Here is a 16,484-nt window from a genome sequence, read left to right as displayed (position 1 = left end):
CTGCTCTTCGAATGTCATTCTCTTTGCAACTTCAGAAGGAAGCCCTTTTTAAGTTAAATCCACAACTTAGACTATCCTTGTTATCTAAGTTTTTCTTATAATTGTATTCAAAGGGCAGGTGGGGGTGGGGTTTTGGGGTTATGTACCGACTCTTTTGGGTAGAAAGTCGGGGAAGCGAGAGCGCAGAAAATCCTCAGTTTCCCATGTAGCTTCTTCTGCTGAATGGTGACTCCACTGAACCTTATACATTCTAACTGATCTTGCCCGAGTTCTCTCCTTCTGATCTAATACCTTGACGGGGTACTCTTGATAGGACAAGTCTGGTTCAGGTAGCACTTCAGTGGGTAGGCGGACACATTTCCGCAGCTGAGATACGTGAAATACATTGTGATCTGCTGACATGTGAGGTGGCAATTCCAATTGGTAGGCTACGGGTCCACAAGCTTCCTTGATCTCGTAGGGTCCAATGTAGCGAGGAGCCAACTTGCCCTTGATCCCAAATCTCTGGACACCCTTGGTGGGTGATACCTTAAGATAAACATGATCTCCCACCTCAAACTGTAGAGGCTTCCGCCTCTTGTCATGATAGCTCTTTTGCCTGGCCTGAGCAGCTTCTAGGTTCTTCTTGATGATTCTGACCTTTGCTTCTGCTTCAAGTACCAAATCTAGCCCAAAAATTTCCCTCTCTCCTACTTGAGACCAATTCAGTGGGGTCCTACACCTTCTCCCATACAAGGCTTCAAAAGGTGCCATCTTCAGGCTGGACTGATAGCTGTTATTGTAAGAAAATTCTGCCAAGGAAATACACTTGTCCCAATCCTTTCCGTAGTGTAGTGCATATGCTCGCAACATGTCTTCCAAAATCTGGTTTACCCTTTCTGTCTGGCCATCTGTTTGAGGATGGTATGCTGAGCTTCTTATGACCTGGGTCCCAAGTGATTCCTGCAATTGTTCCCAAAATCGTGCCACAAATGGTGCTCCTCGGTCTGAGACTATAGTCATTGGTATCCCATGCAGACGAACTATCTGGTCAATGTAGATCTCTGCATACCTCTCTGTCCTGTGGGTGGTATGCACTGGCAAGAAATGAGCAGTCTTAGTTAATCTGTCCACAATAACCCAAATAGAATCATGGTGCCTAGAGGTATTGGGCAATCCCACTATGAAGTCCATGCAAATGTCCTCCCATTTCCAAGATGGTATGGGAAGGGGTTGCAAAGGGCATGCTGCCTTCAAATAACTGGCTTTGATTCTCTGGCAGGTGTCACACTCGGATATGTACTTGGCAATTTCCCTCTTCATTCTGGTCCACCAATATAAAGATCTGAGATCATGGTACATCTTGTTGCTACCAGGGTGCATGGAGAATTTGGAAAGGTGAGCTTCATCCAATATCTTCTTTCTGAGCTCAGGGTCCTTGGGAACAACCAATCGATCTCCAAACCATAGAATTCCCTTGCTGTCCTGACGGAAGCACTTGTATTTTTCTGCCTTTTGCTTGATCATTACCTTGATCATCTGAACACCCTTATCTTCAATCTATGCCCTGACTATTTGCTCTTGCAATGTGGGTTCCACAGAGATATAACTTAAGTCACCCGAAGAAACAACTTCCAGGTTCAATCTGCACAATTCATCACACAGGGTGGTAACTCTCGCATCCATGCTCATACAATTGCACTGGGCCTTTCTGCTCAAGGCATCTGCCACAACATTGGCTTTGCCGGGATGGTAATGCACCTCCAAATCATAGTCCTTGATTAATTCTAACCATCTTCTCTGCCTCATGTTCAGATCTGCCTGAGTGAATATGTATTTGAGACTCTTGTGATCAGTGTAGATGTTACAGTGAGCTCCCATCAAGTAGTGTCTCCATATCTTAAGAGCATGAACCACAGCTACCAATTCCAAATCATGTGTGGGGTAGTTCTGCTCATGGGGTCTGAGTGCTCGGGAAGCATAAGCAATTACTCTGTTATCTTGCATTAAGACACAACCCAATCCCGTACCAGAAGCATCACAATAAACCTCAAATAGCTTGGTGTTGTCAGGTTGAGCCAGCACTGGGGCCGTTGTCAAATGCTGCCTCAAAGTGTGAAAGGCATCTTCGCACTTTTGGCTCCAATCATACTTGACTCCCTTTTTCAACAGTTCAGTCATTGGTATGGCAATTCTGGAGAAATCCGGAATGAATCGTCGATAATACCCTGCCAATCCTAGAAAACTCCGAATTTGCCTCACTGTAGTCGGGGGTTTCCAATCCATCACCTCTTGTACCTTCTCAGGATCAACTGATATCCCATCCTGAGAAATTGTGTGACCCAAGAATTTGATCTCCTTCAGCCAGAATTCACATTTAGACAACTTAGCATAAAGATGATGATCGCGCGGTCGCTGGAGCACGATGTGCAGGTGCTCAGTATGTTCGTCTTCATTCTTGGAATAGACCAGAATATCATCAATGAAAACGACCATGAACTTGTCCAATTCTGGCATAAACACTGAGTTCATCAGGTACATAAAATAAGCCGGGGCATTGGTCAGCCCAAAAGACATCACCAAAAACTCATACAGCCCATATCTGGTAGAGAAAGCCGTCTTGGGAATATCACTGGCACGGATCTTAATCTGGTGGTAGCCTGAGCGAAGATCTATCTTGGAGAACACTTTGGCTCCCACTAACTGATCAAACAGAACATCAATACGGGGCAGTGGGTATTTGTTCTTGATGGTCACCGCATTGAGAGGGCGGTAGTCAACACACATCCTCAAACTCTCATCCTTTTTCTTTATGAACAAGACGGGACATCCCCAAGGCGAAGTACTTGGGCGAATAAACCCCTTGTCCAACAATTCTTGCAGTTGTTTTTTCAGTTCTGCCAATTCTGCTGGAGGCATCCTATAAGGTCTCTTAGAGATAGGAGCAGTCCTAGGTTGCAATTCGATGGCGAACTCAATGTCTCGGTCAGGTGGCATCCCTGGCAATTCATCCGGAAACACATCCGGGTAGTCACAGACCACTGGGATCTTTTCCACTAGGGACTCTATCATAACGAAGGCACAAGAACGGGTACATCCTTGGTCGGGCAAATATAATGTAGTTTCACCACAGGTTGGTGAGTGCACCTCAATGGCCCTGGCTGCAATATCAATAACTGCTTGATGCTTGGTTAACCAGTCAGTTCCCAATATAATATCCACGCTATCCAAACCCAAAATGAGGAGGGTGGTTTTAATTATTAGACTACCAAACTTTATGGGCACATGTCTGTTGATTTGATAGGTGGCAACCCTGCCTCCTGGTGTTGAAATTGTAATGCCCCCATCGGTGTGGTGAAAGGGCAACTGGCACTTGGCACTAAATTTGGCACTGATAAAACTATGCGATGCACCAGAATCAAAAAGAATAATAGCAGGATAATTCAAAACTGTAAAGATACCAGTCATGACGGGTGCTCCCTCTGGAATATCAGCCATGGTGGTGAAGTTCAGCCTGCCCTGCCTCACTTGCACCTTCTGCCTCTTGCCTTGGTTCTGATTAACACTCTGTCCCTGCCTCTGCTGGTTCCTGGGGAAATTCTTGGCATAATGTCCGGTGTTGCCACATGTGAAACACCTGTTATCATTTGTCTGGCGGTACTGCTGCTGCTGCTGGTTGTTCCTTTGAGCTGGAAACTGGGTACGGTTGGGTGCCTGCTGCTGCTGTGGTCGGATCACCCATCGTCCTTGCTACTGCTGGGGGCCCCTGTTCTGAGTGTCGGACACAATCCTGAAGCGTTGTGGCTGAGCTGAGGGTCCTGCCACAGGGGTCTTCCTCTTCTTTTTGCCTGTCGAGCTGTAATGCAGTCCTCCTGGGAGATAGCCATGTTGACCAACTCATTGTAACTGTTGGCCCTGACGGTGTTGAGACGGTCACAGAGCTTAGTGCTGAGCCCCCTCCTGAACCTGTCTCTCTTCTTCTCATCCGTATCTGCGTGATATCCAGCATACTGGCACAAGTCATTAAAAGCCTAGGCATACTGCAACACTGTCCTGTTGCCCTGAGTGAGTGCCAGAAACTCGTTGAGCTTTCGGTCCATAATCCCGGCTGGTATGTGGTGTCCTCGGAAAGCTGCCTTGAACTCCTTCCATTCCACCTCTCGATCCTCTGTCTGCATGGCAAGAAAATGGTCCCACCAAGTCCTTGCGGGTCCACGAAGCTGCTGGGTGGCGAACCTGACTTTAGTGACCTCTGAACAAGCTCCATGGAGTAGCGGGAATTTGGATTCCACTACTCTTAACCACACATCTGCATCAAGTGGGTCCTCTGCCCTCGTGAACAATGGAGGCTGGGTACTGAGGAACTCCTAGTAGGTAGCTGCCGCGGGGTGACGCTGATGGTCTCCACCACCATAGTGCTGAGGTGGTGGCTGACGCTGAGCTAGCTGCCTCAAGATCTCATTCTGCTGAGCCATTAGCTCCTGTAGAGTGGGAGGCGGTGGCGGCGGTGGAGGAACGCGCTCATTCTGGCCACGACGCTGTCTCCCGGCCATCTGAAAAATCACATATATACTTAACACCATATCTCCAAGTTCAAGGTTTTAATCGCGGCGAAAGTCAAAAGCAAATTGATAGATTTCGACATAAACTAAAAAGCATAAACATTCCGTCCAGATTTAAAAACCGACATCATCCATCAACCAACTTCCGAGAGAGTTTATCACGGTTACATTAATGGTCCCAAAAAGACTCAACTCTATCTAGCCTAGTACCCCAATGGTGCAAAAGCTAAGCTAGCTGTGAGGAGTCCTACCATCACCGACTTCTAACTCTATCCCTGGCACCTAGTGAGCGAACGAGGCAACACTCGACTCGGGGGAAGGTGGTCTCCCTGAGCCAGCAGTGTCCACGCTTGAGGCAGGCTCCTCCCCTCCCTCAATGTCCACGTCCTCATTGGCCTCCATGTTCTGGATCTTTTGGTGATGCATATCCAGGTGCTCATTAGCCCCAGCAAGCTGCTGCTGAGTGTTAATAAGTTGATCCTCGAGAACCTCGATGGTGTTCTCCCTGGTGCCCACTAATTCCTCCAGCTCTTGGATATCAGTGGATAGCTGCTCCACTTGCAAGTCCTTTTCCACCATTTCAGTGGACAAATCAACCACGAGCTCCTCCCTGTTGTCCAGGGTGATCTTTGTCGCCTCCAATAGTGCCATCAGATAGGACATCGCCTCACCGCGCATCACTTGCAGACGGTACAGAGCATTCATGCACCGTATGGTCAAGTGCGCAGTCTGTCCTGGGTAGATGGCCCAGATATCCTTGGCATGCTCCACCCGATCCTTCCACATTGGGTCGTCCTCCCTCTCGGCGGGGAACAAGCCAATGGGGTGGGTAGCCAGCTCCAAGGGATGGAATCCGCAGAAAGTGGTCAACCCGTGCAGAGCGATCGCCTCGATCGTGTCCTCAGCTCGGTATCCAAAAGACTTAGAGTCCAACGAGCGCCAGCCTGGCTGCAGGGGATGAGGCTCCAAAGTCATCCTCACCCTACAGCGGGGCACTCGGTGCTTCTCGAACTGCTGCACCACGTACTGAGGGGGTGTCGTGTATCCGGCCCCCTGAAGTACCTCCCATAAAATGCGAGGAAAGCCCTCTCGTGCAAGCCCGTCAGTGTGGGACAGTGCGTTTCTGTCATCTGAGGATCCGTGGGAAGTCATCTGTGTACGGTTAAGTGTAAGTAAAAGAAAAAGAACTATAAAAAGAACAAGAAAAATAAGACTCAGCCTTTCTCTAGTTAAATAAAATGGTACTGGGGGCTTAGTTGGTTATCATCTTGTTTTTAAGTCTTTACTCAAATGTCCATTTGTTTAAATTAAGAATGCATGCATGCTCGTCCTGAACGACCTTACCAATATAAAGGGGATAGGGAAGAAATCCCATCCCTTAAGGTGGCCTATAGGGCCTAATTACGTAGCCACCTAGCTACCCTTCTATCACCCTAAGGCTTCACGTCCTAGGTCTATCCTGCTCGTCCTACTATCTATCCAACATTGTTTCTATCAAGTTTTATTTTGGAAAATGATGGTATTTACATTTTATTGATTCCTCTGTGGTGGTACAAGCTCTGATACCAGCTGTGGCGGAACTGCCCGATTTATTCCAGCTTAAGTGCCTGAGCCCTGCCTTAGAGGCTAGACCACACTTAAATGGGAATAATCCGTCAATCCCTCGGATCTAGTCCGACACGGCCACTGACAGGATCAAGTACCACAATCTCACTCGAAGGTGAGTGACAGAGCAAATACAATAAAGCATAAAACCATACATGAAGGAGTATTAAATTATTACATCACCATCGGAGTTTCGCAAAAGTAGTCATCATTGTTCGAAGTGCAGCAGAATAAAACTAACGGTAAATAAACAGAGAGATGGGGAAGCCTGTCCCATCACTCCTCATGCTCCTCCTCGGCCGAGGTGGGGTCCCACTCGACAGTCCAACCTGGTGGCAAGATGGATGGCCAAGTCACTCCAGCAACCATGTCCTCCAGAGAACCTGTAAAATTATGCGCCAAGCAAGGCTGAGTATACTAATACTCAGCTAGACTTACCCGGTGTGAGGAGTCTACTCCTCTACCTCTAGACATGTGATAGTCGCCTAGAGGGGGGGGTGAATAGGGCGAAACTGAAATTTACAAATATAAACACAACTACAAGCCGGGTTATCGTTAGTAATAAGAAACGAGTCCGCGAGAGAGGGCACAAAACAAATCGCAAGCAAATGAAGAGTGTGACACGCGGATTTGTTTTACCGAGGTTCAGTTCTTGCAAACCTACTCCCCGTTGAGGAGGCCACAAAGGCCGGGTCTCTTTCAACTCTTCCCTCTCTCAAACGATCCCGCGGATCGAGTGAGCTTTCTCTTCTCAATCACTTGGAACACAAAGTTCCCACAAGGACCACCACAAGTTTGGTGTCTCTTGCCTCAATTACAAGTGAGCTTGATCGCAATGAAAGAATCAAGAAAGAAGAAAGCAATCCAAGCGCAAGAGCTCGAAAGAACACAAGCAAATCACTCTCTCTAGTCACTATGGCGTTGTGTGGAATTTGGAGAGGATTTGATCTCTTTGATGTGTCTAGAATTGAATGCTAGAGCTCTTGTAGTAGTTGGGAAGTGGAAAACTTGGATGCAATGAATGGTGGGGTGGTTGGGGTATTTATAGCCTCAACCACCAAAAGTGGCCGTTGGGAGGCTGTCTGCTCGATGGCGCACCGGACAGTCCGGTGCACACCGGACATGTCCGGTGCCCCTGCCACGTCATCAATGCCGTTGGATTCTGACCGTTGGAGTTCTGACTTGTGGGCCCGCCTCGATGTCCGGTGGCGCACCGGACATGCACTGTTCACTGTCCGGTGCGCCAGTATGGGCACGCCTGACTTCTGCGCGCGCTGCGCGCGCATTAAATGCTCTGCAGGTAGTCGTTGGCGCGAGTTAGTCGTTGCTCCGAAGTTGCACCGGACAGTCCGGTGCACACCGGACATGTCCGGTGAATTATAGCGGACTAGCCGTTGGAGATTCCTGAAGCTGGCGAGTTCCTGAGGCCGCTCCTCCTTGGCGCACCGGACACTGTCCGGTGTACACCGGACAGTCCGGTGAATTATAGCGCGAGTGCCTCTGGAAATTCCCGAAGGTGGCGAGTTTGCGTTGGAGTCCTCTGGTGCACCGGACATGTCCGGTGGTGCACCGGACACTGTCCGGTGGCACACCGGACAGTCCGGTGCGCCAGACCAGAGGTGCCTTCGGTTGGCCCTTTGCTCTTTTGTTGAACCCAACTCTTGGTCTTTTTATTGGCTAAGTATGAACCTTTAGCACCTGTATAACTTATACACTAGAACAAACTAGTTAGTCCAATTGTTTGTGTTGGGCAATTCAACCACCAAAATTAATTAGGGACTGGGTGTAAGCCTAATTCCCTTTCAATCTCCCCCTTTTTGGTGATTGATGCCAACACAAACCAAAGCAAAAATAGAAGTGCATAATTGAACTAGTTTGCATAAGGTAAGTGCAAAGGTTGCTTGGAATTGAGCCAATATAAATACTTAAAGGATATGCATGGATTGTTTCTTTCTTATATAACATTTTGGACCACGCTTGCACCACATGTTTTGTTTTTGCAAACTCTTTTGTAAATCCTTTTCAAAGTTCTTTTGCAAATAGTCAAAGGCAAATAAATAAGATTTTGAGAAGCATTTTCAAGATTTGAAGTTTTCTCCCCCTGTTTCAAATGCTTTTCCTTTGACTAAACAAAACTCCCCCTAAATGAGATCCTCCTCTTTAGTGTTCAAGAGGGTTTTGATATATCATTTTTGAAATACTATTTTCTCCCCCTTTTGAACACAATAGGATACCAAATGATAAATTTTTTTTAAAAAACATGAAGTTTTTGAAATTGGTGGTGGTGCGGTCCTTTTGCTTTGGGCTCTTTCTTTCTCCCCCTTTGGCATGAATCGCCAAAAACGGAATCATTAGAGCCCTCTAAGTGCTATCTTCCCCTTTGGTCATAAATAAATGAGTTAAGATTATACCAAAGACGAAGTCCGGTCCTTTTGCTTTGGGCTCTTACTCTCTCCCCCAAAGACAAGGTCCTTTTCTTTGATGCTCAGCTTTTCTCCCAAGAATGGAGAGTTGCTTGGAGTGACGGCGAAGGATGAGTTACGTAGTGGAAGCCTTTGTCTTCGCCGAAGACTCCAATTCCCTTTCAATATACCTATGACTTGGTTTGAAATAGACTTGAAAACACATTAGTCATAGCATATGAAAGAGATATGATCAAAGGTATATAAATGAGCTATGTGTGTAATCTAGCAAAAGAAATTGCGGGAATCAAGAATATTGAGCTCATGCCTAAGTTTGGTAAAAGTTTGTTCATCAAGAGGCTTGGTAAAGATATCGGCTAATTGATCTTTAGTGTTAATGTAAGAAATCTCGATATCTCCCTTTTGTTGGTGATCCCTAAGAAAATGATACCGGATGGCTATGTGCTTAGTGAGGCTATGCTCGACGGGATTGTCGGCCATTTTGATTGCACTCTCATTATCACATAGCAAAGGGACTTTGGTTAATTTGTAACCGTAGTCCCGCAGGGTTTGCCTCATCCAAAGCAATTGCGCGCAACAATGGCCTACGGCAATGTACTCGGCTTCGGCGGTGGAAAGAGCGACCGAATTTTGCTTCTTTGAAGCCCAAGACACCAAGGATCTTCCCAAGAACTGGCAAGTCCCCGATATGCTCTTCCTATTGATTTTGCACCCCACCCAATCGGCATCCGAATAACCAATCAAATCAAATGTGGATCCCCGAGGGTACCAAAGCCCAAACTTAGGAGTATAAGCCAAATATCTCAAGATTCTTTTTACGGCCGTAAGGTGAGATTCCTTAGGGTCAGATTGGAATCTTGCACACATGCATACGGAAAGCATAATGTCCGGTCGAGATGCACATAAATAGAGTAATGAACCTATCATCGACCGGTATACCTTTTGATCCACTGACTTACCTCCCGTGTCGAGGTCGAGATGCCCATTAGTTCCCATGGGTGTCTTGATGGGTTTGGCATCCTTCATTCCAAACTTGCTAAGAATATCTTGAGTGTACTTTGTTTGGCTTAGGAAGGTGCCCTCTTGGAGTTGCTTGACTTGGAATCCTAGAAAATACTTCAACTCCCCCATCATAGACATCTCGAATTTTTGTGTCATGATCCAACTAAACTCTTCACATGTAGATTCGTTAGTAGACCCAAATATAATATCATCAACGTAAATTTGGCATACAAACAAATCATTCTCAAGTGTTTTGGTAAAGAGCGTAGGATCGGCTTTTCCGACTTTGAATCCATTTGCAATAAGAAAATCTCTAAGGCATTCATACCATTCTCTTGGGGCTTGCTTGAGCCCATAAAGCGCCTTAGAGAGCTTATAGACATGGTTAGGATACTCACTGTCTTCAAAGCCGGGAGGTTGCTCAACATAGACCTCTTCCTTGATTGGTCCATTGAGGAAGGCACTTTTCACGTCCATTTGATAAAGCTTAAAGCCATGGTAAGTAGCATAGGCTAATAATATGCGAATTGACTCAAGTCTAGCTACGGGTGCATAGGTTTCACCGAAATCCAAACCTTCGACTTGGGAGTATCCCTTGGCCACAAGTCGAGCTTTGTTCCTTGTCACCACACCATGCTCATCTTGTTTGTTGTGGAAGACCCATTTGGTTCCTACAACATTTTGATTAGGACGTGGAACTAAATGCCATACCTCATTCCTCGTGAAGTTGTTGAGCTCCTCTTGCATCGCCACCACCCAATCCGAATCTTGGAGTGCTTCCTCTATCCTGTGTGGCTCAATAGAGGAAACAAACGAGTAATGTTCACAAAAATGTGCAACCCGAGATCTAGTAGTTACCCCCTTATGAATATCGCCGAGGATGGTGTCGACGGGGTGATCTCGTTGGATTGCTTGGTGGACTCTTGGGTGTGGCGGCCTTTGCTCTTGCTCATCCTCCTTTTCTTGAACATTTGCATCTCCCCCTTGATCTATGCCGTCATCTTGAGGTGGCTCATTTGATTGATCTCCGTCTTCATCAACTTGAGCCTCATCCTCATTTTGAGTTGGTGGAGATGCTTGCATGGAGGAGGATGGTTGATCTTCTTCGGATTCCTTAGGACACACATCCCCAATGGACATGTTCCTTAACGCGATGCATGGAGCCTCTTCATCACCTATCTCATCAAGATCAACTTGCTCTACTTGAGAGCCGTTAGTTTCATCAAACACAACGTCACATGAGACTTCAACTAGTCCAGTGGACTTGTTAAAGACCCTATATGCCCTTGTGTTTGAGTCATAACCAAGAAAAAAACCTTCTACAGTTTTGGGAGCAAATTTAGATTTTCTACCTCTTTTAACAAGAATAAAGCATTTGCTACCAAAAACTCTAAAATATGAAATGTTGGGCTTTTTACCGGTAAGGAGTTCATATGATGTCTTCTTGAGGATTCGGTGTAATATAACCGGTTGATGGCGTAGCAGGCAGTGTTGACCGCCTCGGCCCAAAACCGATCCGAAGTCTTGTACTCATCAAGCATGGTTCTTGCCATGTCCAATAGAGTTCGATTCTTCCTCTCCACTACACCATTTTGTTGAGGCGTGTAGGGAGAAGAGAACTCATGCTTGATGCCCTCCTCCTCAAGAAAGCCTTCAATTTGAGAGTTCTTGAACTCCGTTCCGTTGTCGCTTCTAATCTTCTTGATCCTTAAGGCGAACTCATTTTGAGCCCGTCTCAAGAACCCCTTTAAGGTCTCTTGGGTTTGAGATTTTTCCTGTAAAAAGAATACCCAAGTGAAGCGAGAATAATCATCCACAACAACTAGACAGTACTTACTCCCGCCGATGCTTATGTAAGCGATCGGGCCGAATAGATCCATGTGTAGGAGCTCCAGTGGCCTGTCGGTCGTCATTATGTTCTTATGTGGATGATGAGCACCAACTTGCTTTCCTGCCTGGCATGCGCTACAAATCCTGTCTTTCTCAAAATGAACATTTGTTAATCCTAAAATGTGTTCTCCCTTTAGAAGCTTGTGAAGATTCTTCATCCCAACATGAGCTAGTCGACGATGCCAGAGCCAACCCATGTTAGTCTTAGCAATTAAGCAAGTGTCGAGTTCAGCTCTATCAAAATCTACCAAGTATAGCTGTCCCTCTAACACTCCCTTAAATGCTATTGAATCATCACTTCTTCTAAAGACAGTGACACCTACATCAGTGAATAGACAGTTGTAGCCCATTTGACATAATTGAGATACAGAAAGCAAATTGTAATCTAATGAATCTACAAGAAAACATTGGAAATAGAATGGTCAGGAGATATAGCAATTTTACCAAGACCTTTGACCAAACCTTGATTTCCATCCCCGAATGTGATCGCTCTTTGGGGATCTTGGTTTTTCTCGTAGGAGGAGAACATCCTTTCTCCCCTGTCATGTGGTTTGTGCACCCGTTGTCGAGTATCCAACTTGATCCCCCGGATGCATAAACCTACAAAACAAGTTTAGTTCTTGACTTTAGGTACCCAAATGGTTTTGGGTCCTTTGGCATTAGACACAAGAACTTTGGGTACCCAAACACAAGTCTTTGACCCCTTGTGCTTGCCCCCAACATATTTGGCAACTACCTTGCCGGATTTGTTAGTTAAAACATAAGATGCATCAAAAGTTTTAAATGAAATATTATGATCATTTGATGCACTAGGAGTTTTCTTTCTAGGCAACTTAGCATGGTTTGGTTGCCTAGAGCTAGATGCCTCACCCTTATACATGAAAGCATGATTAGGGCCAGAGTGAGACTTCCTAGAATGAATTCTTCTAATTTTGTTCTCGGGATAACCGGCAGGGTATAAAATGTAACCCTCGTTATCCTGAGGCATGGGAGCCTTGCCCTTAACAAAGTTAGACAATCTTTTAGGAGAGGCACTAAGTTTGACATTGTCTCCCCTTTGGAAGCCAATGCCATCCTTGATGCCCGGGCGTTTCCCATTATAAAGCATGCTACGAGCAAATTTAAATTTCTCATTTTCTAAGTTGTGCTCGGTAATTTTAGCATCTAGTTTTGCTATATGATCATTTTGTTGTTTAATTAAAGCCATATGATCATGAATAGCATTAACATCAACATCTCTACATCTAGTACAAATAGTGACATGCTCAATGGTAGATGTAGATGGTTTGTAAGAATTAAGTTCAACAATCTTAGCATGAAGAATATCATTTTTATCTCTAAGATCGGAAATTGTAACTTTGCAAACATCAAAATCTTTAGCCTTAGCAATTAAATTTTCATTTTCTACTTTAAGGCTAGCAAGAGAAATGTTCAATTCTTCAATCCTAGCAAGCAAATCATCATTATTATCTCTAGGATTGGGAATTGAATCATTACAAACATGTGAATCAACCTTAGCATTTAAACTAGCATTTTCATGTCTAAGGTTGTCAATCATTTCTCGGCAAGTGCTTAGCTCACTAGATAATTTTTGACATTTCTCAATTTCTAGAGCATAAGCATTTTTAACCTTAACATGCTTCTTATTTTCTTTAATAAGGAAGTCCTCTTGGGTGTCCAAGAGATCATCCTTTTCATGGATGGCACTAATCAATTCATTAAGTTTTTCCTTTTGTTGCATGTTGAGGTTGGCAAAAAGGGTACGCAAATTATCCTCCTCATCACTAGCATCATCATCACTAGAAGACTCATATTTAGTGGAGGATTTAGATTTAACCTTCTTTTTGCCGTCCTTTGCCATGAGGCACTTGTGGCCGACGTTGGGGAAGAGAAGTCCCTTGGTGACGGCGATGTTGGCGGCGTCCTCGTCGTCGGAGGAGTCGCTTGAGCTTTCGTCGGAATCCCATTCCCGACAAACATGGGCATCGCCGCCCTTCCTTTTGTAGTACATCTTCTTTTCTCTCCTCTTGCCCTTCTTGTCGTTATCCCTGTCACTGTCACTTGATAATGGACATTTTGCAATAAAGTGACCGGGCTTACCACATTTGTAGCAAACCTTCTTGGAGCGGGACTTGTAGTCTTTCCCTCTCCTTTGTTTGAGGATTTGGCGGAAGCTCTTTATGACGAGCGCCATTTCCTCATTGTCAAGCTTGGAGGCGTCTATTGGTTGTCGACTTGGGGTAGACTCCTCCTTCTTCTCTTCCATCGCCTTGAATGCGACGGGTTGAGCTTCGGATGTAGATGGATCATCAAGCTCGTTGATCTTCCTCGAGCCTTCGATCATGCACTCAAAACTTACAAAATGCCCGATTACTTCCTCGGGGGTCATTTTAGTATATCTAGGATTACCACGAATTAATTGAACTTGAGTAGGGTTAAGGAAAATAAGAGATCTTAGAATAACCTTAACCACCTCATGGTCATCCCATTTTACGCTCCCGAGGTTGCGCACTTGGTTCACCAAGGTCTTGAGTCGGTTGTACATGTGTTGTGGCTCCTCCCCTTTGCGAAGCCGGAACCGACCGAGCTCCCCCTCGATCGTTTCCCGCTTGGTGATCTTGGTGAGCTCGTCTCCCTCGTGCGCGGTTTTGAGCACATCCCAAACCTCCTTGGCACTCTTCAACCCTTGTACTTTGTTATACTCCTCTCTACTTAGTGAGGCGAGGAGTATTGTTGTTGCTTGAGAGTTGAAGTGCTCGATTTGGGCCACCTCATCCTCATCATAGTCCTTATCCCCTACGGATGGTACCTGTGCACCAAACTCAACAACATCCCATATACTTTTGTGGAGTGAGGTTAGATGAAATCGCATTAAATCACTCCACCTAGCATAATCTTCACCATCAAAAGTTAGTGGTTTGCCTAATGGGACGGAAAGTAGAGGTGCATGTTTAGAAATGCGAGGATAGTGTAGGGGAATCTTACTAAACTTCTTACGCTCTTGGCGTTTAGAAGTTACAGAGGGCGCTTCGGAGCCAGGGGTTGATGTTGATGAAGTGTCGGTCTCGTAGTAGACCACTTTCCTCATCCTCTTTTGCTTGTCCCCACTCCGATGCGGCTTGTGGGAAGAAGATTTTTCCTTCTTCTCTTTGTGGTGAGAAGAAGATTTCTTCTCCTTCCCTTTGTTGGAGGAGCTCTTCTTCTTCTCCATCCTCTTGGTGCGGGACTCTTCCGATGAAGTGCTCCCGTGGCTTGTAGTGGGCTTTTCGCCGGTCTCCATCTCCTTCTTGGCGTGATCTCCCGACATCACTTCGAGCGGTTAGGCTCTAATGAAGCACCGGGCTTTGATACCAATTGATAGTCGCCTAGAGGGGGGGTGAATAGGGCGAAACTGAAATTTACAAATATAAACACAACTACAAGCCGGGTTATCGTTAGTAATAAGAAACGAGTCCGCGAGAGAGGGAACAAAACAAATCGCAAGCAAATGAAGAGTGTGACACGCGGATTTGTTTTACCGAGGTTCGGTTCTTGCAAACCTACTCCCCGTTGAGGAGGCCACAAAGGCCGGGTCTCTTTCAACTCTTCCCTCTCTCAAACGATCCCGCGGATCGAGTGAGCTTTCTCTTCTCAATCACTTGGAACACAAAGTTCCCACAAGGACCACCACAAGTTTGGTGTCTCTTGCCTCAATTACAAGTGAGCTTGATCGCAATGAAAGAATCAAGAAAGAAGAAAGCAATCCAAGCGCAAGAGCTCGAAAGAACACAAGCAAATCACTCTCTCTAGTCACTATGGCGTTGTGTGGAATTTGGAGAGGATTTGATCTCTTTGATGTGTCTAGAATTGAATGCTAGAGCTCTAGTACTAGTTGGGAAGTGGAAAACTTGGATGCAATGAATGGTGGGGTGGTTGGGGTATTTATAGCCTCAACCACCAAAAGTGGCCGTTGGGAGGCTGTCTGCTCGATGGCGCACCGGACAGTCCAGTGCACACCAGACATGTCCGGTGCCCCTGCCACGTCATCAATGCCGTTGGATTCTGACCGTTGGAGTTCTGACTTGTGGGCCCGCCTCGATGTCCGGTGGCGCACCGGACATGCACTGTTCACTGTCCGGTGCGCCAGTATGGGCACGCCTGACTTCTGCGCGCGCTGCGCGCGCATTAAATGCTCTGCAGGTAGCTGTTGGCGCGAGTTAGCCGTTGCTCCGGAGTTGCACCGGACAGTCCGGTGCACACCGGACATGTCCGGTGAATTATAGCGGACTAGCCGTTGGAGATTCCCGAAGCTGGCGAGTTCCTGAGGCCGCTCCTCCTTGGCGCACCGGACACTGTCCGGTGTACACCGGACAGTCCGGTGAATTATAGCGCGAGTGCCTCTGGAAATTCCCGAAGGTGGCGAGTTTGCGTTGGAGTCCTCTGGTGCACCGGACATGTCCGGTGGTGCACCGGACACTGTCCGGTGGCACACCGGACAGTCCGGTGCGCCAGACCAGAGGTGCCTTCGGTTGGCCCTTTGCTCTTTTGTTGAACCCAACTCTTGGTCTTTTTATTGGCTAAGTATGAACCTTTAGCACCTGTATAACTTATACACTAGAACAAACTAGTTAGTCCAATTGTTTGTGTTGGGCAATTCAACCACCAAAATTAATTAGGGACTGGGTGTAAGCCTAATTCCCTTTCAACATGCAGCTGTTTAGCTGTGGGGTTTGGTTGCCAAAAGCACTAGCTGAGTTTCTAAATCAAGTTTTTAACTTTGTCAAATTAAGTGTGACTCTCTTAAGGCTAAAGATGTACTACCTATTCATACATAGTAGCAAACAATTTTAGCAATCAACATCTTGTATCATCTCAGCACAATTCCACTTGTTACTCAATGTAGCAGCATGGATCAAGCAGTCTCATTAGCTGCGAGAAGCAGACGATTCGAATTGAGTTTTTATCCTTGCAAGGTAAACCTAAACACACGACATGTAGGGGCACTCCGTCCCCACACACATCAATCGTCCCAATCGATTCCCCG

This window comes from Zea mays, chromosome 7 (assembly GCF_902167145.1).
Source record: "Zea mays cultivar B73 chromosome 7, Zm-B73-REFERENCE-NAM-5.0, whole genome shotgun sequence".
Taxonomy (NCBI): Eukaryota; Viridiplantae; Streptophyta; class Magnoliopsida; order Poales; family Poaceae; genus Zea; species Zea mays.
Note: the sequence above shows the minus strand (reverse complement) of the source record.